Raw genomic sequence first — 5,833 nt, forward strand, 5'->3', positions numbered from 1 at the left:
CTAATAGCCTTGATGAATGTGGATGTAAAAAGTCTCAAAAAGATAGTAGCAAATCGAATTCAACAGTATATTAAAGGAATTATTCACCATGATCAAGCGGACTTCATTCCTGGGCTGCAGGACTGATTCAATACTTGCAAATCAATCAACATGATACATCACATTAATAGAAGAAAGGATAAGGGGCTCCTGGGTGGCTTAGTCGGTTAAGCGTCCAGCTTTTGCTTAGGTCATGGCCTCGCGGTTCGTGGGTTTGAGCCCCGCGTCGGGCTCTGTGCTGACAGCTCAGAGCCTGGAGCCTGTTTCAGAGTCTGTATCTCCCTCTCTCTCTGACCCTCCCCTGCTCACCCTGTCTCTCTCTCTCTCTCTCCTAGAAATAAATAAAAAATATTTTAAAAAAATAAAAAAAAATAGAAGAAAGAATAAGAACCATATGATCCTGTCAACAGATGCAGAAAAAGCATTTGACAAAATACAGCATTCTTTCTTAATAAAAACCATCAAGAAATTTGGGATAGAAGGAACATACCTTGACATCATAAAAGCCATATATGAAAGGCCCACAGCTAATATCATCTTCATTTCCCCCTGAGATCAGGAACACGACAGGGATGTCCACTCTCACCACTGTTAATTAACATAGCATTGGGAGTCCTAGCCTCAACAATCAGACAACAAAATGAAATAAAAAGCATCCAAATTGGCAAAGAAGCCAAACTTTCACTTCTCTCAGATGATCTGATACTCTACGTGGAAAACCCGAAAGATTCCACCAAAAAAACCCTGCTAGAACTGATACATGAATTCAGCAAAGTCACAGGGCATAATAAAATCAATGTACAGAAATCAGTTGTGTTTCTATACACCAATAATGAAGCAACAGAAAAAGATATCAAGGAATCAATGCTGTTTACAATGGCACCAAGAATCATGAAATACTTAGGAATAAACCTAACCAAAGAAGTAAAAGACCTATGTGCTGAAAACTATAGAAAGCTTATGAAAGAAATTGAAGAAGACACAAAGAAATGGAAAAACATTCCATGCTCATGGATTAGAAGAACAAGTATTGTTAAAATGTCAATACTACCCAAAACAATGTACATATTCAATGCATTATCTATCAAAATAGCCCCAGACTTCTTCTCAGAGCTAGAACAAACAATCCTAAAATTTGTATGGAACCACAAAAGACCCCAAATAACCAAAGTAATATTGAAGAAGAAAACCAAAGCTGGAGGCATCACAATTCCAGACTTTAGCCTGTACTACGAAGCTGTAATCATCAAGACGGTATGGTACTGGCACAGAACAGATACATAGACTAATGGGATAGAATAGAGAACCCAGAAATGGGCCCACAAATGTATGGCCAACTAATATATGACAAAGCAGGAAAGAGTATCAAATGTGCTGACAGCTCAGAGCCTGGAACTTCCTTCAGAATCTGTGTGTGTCTCTNCATCTTCATTTCCCCCTGAGATCAGGAACACGACAGGGATGTCCACTCTCACCACTGTTAATTAACATAGCATTGGGAGTCCTAGCCTCAACAATCAGACAACAAAATGAAATAAAAAGCATCCAAATTGGCAAAGAAGCCAAACTTTCACTTCTCTCAGATGATCTGATACTCTACGTGGAAAACCCGAAAGATTCCACCAAAAAAACCCTGCTAGAACTGATACATGAATTCAGCAAAGTCACAGGGCATAATAAAATCAATGTACAGAAATCAGTTGTGTTTCTATACACCAATAATGAAGCAACAGAAAAAGATATCAAGGAATCAATGCTGTTTACAATGGCACCAAGAATCATGAAATACTTAGGAATAAACCTAACCAAAGAAGTAAAAGACCTATGTGCTGAAAACTATAGAAAGCTTATGAAAGAAATTGAAGAAGACACAAAGAAATGGAAAAACATTCCATGCTCATGGATTAGAAGAACAAGTATTGTTAAAATGTCAATACTACCCAAAACAATGTACATATTCAATGCATTATCTATCAAAATAGCCCCAGACTTCTTCTCAGAGCTAGAACAAACAATCCTAAAATTTGTATGGAACCACAAAAGACCCCAAATAACCAAAGTAATATTGAAGAAGAAAACCAAAGCTGGAGGCATCACAATTCCAGACTTTAGCCTGTACTACGAAGCTGTAATCATCAAGACGGTATGGTACTGGCACAGAACAGATACATAGACTAATGGGATAGAATAGAGAACCCAGAAATGGGCCCACAAATGTATGGCCAACTAATATATGACAAAGCAGGAAAGAGTATCAAATGTGCTGACAGCTCAGAGCCTGGAACTTCCTTCAGAATCTGTGTGTGTCTCTCTCTCTGTCCCTCTCATGCTTGTGCTCTTCTCTCTCTCTCTCTCTGTCTCTCTCTCTCTGTCTCATTGCCCCTCCCCGCTTGCTCTCTCTCTCTCTCTCAAAATAAATATAAATAAACTTAAAAAAAAAAAAAAAGAAATTGTCATACTGTTTTCCAGAGTGGTGGCATCATGTTAAATTCTCGGCAGTGACGGCTGAGCGACCCAGCTTCTCCGCATCCTCATCAGCATCTGGTGTCGTCACTGTTCCTTACGTTAGCCATTCTGATCGGCGCCCAGCGATACTTCACTGTCGTTTTAATGTGCGTTTCCCTGATGGCTAATGATGTCGAACCTCTTTTCGCGGGCTTATTTGCCATCTGTATCTCTCTTCGGTGAAATGTCTGTTCGTATCCTTTGCCCACTTTCCCTCCTTCTAACTAGTTGAATTAACTAAAAAACTCAGTGCTGCTTTTAGAGGAATAGGAAGCATGCGTCTGTGCCAGAAAAAGAAATAGTCAGGAGACGTGCACCCTCAAATGTTTACAGAAAGACCTGCAGAGACAGCCTTTAAAATAAGCCGCACTTATGGGAAACTATTGTCAGCAAGAGCATCCAAACACATAAGCCAAAACCTCAGTTGCTCCTGCCAGATTTCTGAAGGTTCTGGAAGAGTATTTCTATACAGTGTTCTTTAATAGATTAATGTCTGTACTTACGTGAAGGGGGGTGGGTGTGTTCACAACGTGGCTAACGTGTCCTGGCGGCTCCATTATGATGTGGTCCTAATCTTTATCCCCAGTGCTGATGGTGCTATCACCAGCATATTAAGATTCTATTTTGGTAGAAATGGACATTAAGGAATCCTGGCTTCACGTTTTTCCAGACCACAATCATTGCTTCTCTGCTCTGTGTTGTAGCATTTGGGAAGACACCTGGGTATGCGAGAAAGTAAACAGATTGGAGTTCCTTGGTTTAAGAGCTTAAGAGAAGCCCCAGCTCAGGGAATAGGAACTTCTTCAGTCCCTCTGGGCAGGAGTGAGGGCCCGCAGTGGAAGCAAGGCCCAAAATAGGCTCTTGGCACGTCCACACCCGTATTCACAGCGGGGTTATTCACGATAGCTGAGAGGTGGAAGCAAGCCATCAACAGAGGACTGTGGTCTATCCATACAATGGAGTACGACTGAGCCTTAAAAAGGAAGGAGATTCTGTTCCAAGCTACAATATGGATGAGGCTTGAAGACATTACGCCCAGTGAAATAAGCCAGTCACAAAATGGCAAATACTGTACAATTCCACTCACATGAGATCTCCCTGGTCAAAGCCATAGACACAGAAAGCAGAGAGGTGGTCACCAAGAGCAGGGGAGAGAGGAGTGGGGAGCTAGAGTGTGCTGGCTTCGGAGCTCCTGTCTGGGAAGATGAAAGAAGTTCTGGAAATGACAGTGGTGTCATGGTTCAACATTGTGAATGTGCTGGAAGCCACGGAGCCACACCCCTAAAGACGGTTAAAATAGCAAATTTTATATCACGTCTATCTTACCATAATGTTTCAATGTGCTATTGACCTTCAGACACACTTTGATCTGCTCTTCCTGGTTACTGCCTTGTTTTGATTCCCCAAACCTCCAGGGAAGAGCGAAGCGTAACAACCTGGCGTCTGCTTCTCATTACCTTATGGAGCGAAGATTGTTGTCCCGTCTGCCAGCGCTTGGGTCCAGCTTGATTAGGGTCTAGCTGGCAACACTCCTCTGGCCTTCAGAGCAGCAGGAAGAGCTGGCCCTGGAGCAGGGATTTAACAAAAATTCAAGTCCTGTTGGCAGAGGAGATATTTGCTGATGTTTTTAGTCTTCGCCGGACCCGGCGGACCCTGCCTTGGGGGATGCGAAGTTGGTTCAGGTATCGGGGGCTTCCAAACTACGATGGACCCTGGAGATCATTGAATCCACAACCACTTGGGGAAACACACCACACATCACAGCAGAAAGGGACAGACCCAGCCCACCACCCTCTGTCCTACAACCAGCTTTCGATAGTTTTGTACTTTGCTTGTGAACACTGTCCTCTGGCAAGATGGTCACTATGTGGAGGAACCTTGGGGAGGACCATGGCTGGACTTCTTACCTGCGGCCACCCGGGGTAAGGACTGAGCAGCGTCATACACATGAGCTACCAGCTACTTCCTTGTCCCCTGTGAGGAAGGGGAGACCCCCCCATGCTCCCAAAGGTCCTGACTTGTCCACTGTACGCACAGGGTGCCACATTCACACCTAAACAATGTTTGCAGAATCATAAAGGAACATTCACTGAGCCCTTGCCATGGGCCAGCACTGCCCACAGATCAATGCGCTAGAAAGCACTACATTCCTCCCATGTTATGGATGAGACAACTACGGCACAGAAAAATCTGGTAACTGCCCCAGACACACGGCTGGTAAAAGGTTAACCTAGACTGCCTCCAAAGGCTAAGAGGGCAAGGGGTTCTTTCTGTCCCATCTCCGGGGGACCGATTTAAATCCCACATCCCTGTAATTCCAACTCCCACGGCAAGACCCACTCCTCCTTCAGACGGACCGACAGCATCTGCTGCGTGTCCCCAGTCACCACCTCGAGAGCCTCGCGCCCGGTGTCCTGAGCCTGGGTGTGAGCGGACTCTGTGGGCCAGTTCGAGGAGACTGACCACTGGCCGCTGCTGCCCCCTGCTGGATGGCCTGAGCTCAGCACCCCCCTCCATGGGTTCCCCAACCCCAGGCAGCTGCTGTGGGCAGGTCGGTGTGCGGCCAGTGATGGGGGGTCGTCCCCCCCCACTGCTGGTCCATGGCCTGCCGGGGCCTGGGTGAAGGAGCTACGAACGGCTTTCGCACACCCTAAAAGTGCCCGCCCCCCCCCAGCCCTCTAGTGAGGCTGCCCCTCAGGGAGCCCTGGACGGGAGCTCTCTTTCATCTCAGGGGAGGGTTTCCACCTCACATCTCCTCTGTCTTCCAGATGTATCCAGATTCCAAATTCCTGCCGTCCCGTCCACTACCGATGCCTCTGGTATCCAAGCCATCGGCTTTCTCCTGAATTGTTACAGCAACTTCCTGCGTGTCTCCCAGGTTCTACCCTCACCCCTACATTCCGCCCGAGCTCAGCAACTGACACACTGAGTCACCTCCCTGCCCGAGACCCTCCAGTAACATCCCATCTTCCCCAGCAGAGCATCCAACGTCCTTCCAGTGACCATTAAGCACCCCCATGACACAGTCCCCATTCTCTCTGCCTCACTGCACTGCAGCCCGCCCCCCCCAGGCCTGCTTGCTCCTCGCACATACATGGCATGTCCTTGTTCAGGACCTTCGCACCTGCTGTTCTGCTAGCCTGGGATGCTCTTCCCTCCGCTGTGTGCGTGGCTCTCTCCTCTTCCTGTGTTGCTCAATGTCACCTCGTCAAAGGAGCTCTCCTAACCACCCCCGGCAGACACAGCACTTCCCATCATCTTACCCTCCGCGGGGCACTCTGCACCTCGG

Source organism: Crocuta crocuta, unplaced genomic scaffold (assembly GCF_008692635.1).
Source record: "Crocuta crocuta isolate KB4526 unplaced genomic scaffold, BGI_CrCroc_1.0 scaffold290, whole genome shotgun sequence".
In the NCBI taxonomy this organism is placed as follows: Eukaryota; Metazoa; Chordata; class Mammalia; order Carnivora; family Hyaenidae; genus Crocuta; species Crocuta crocuta.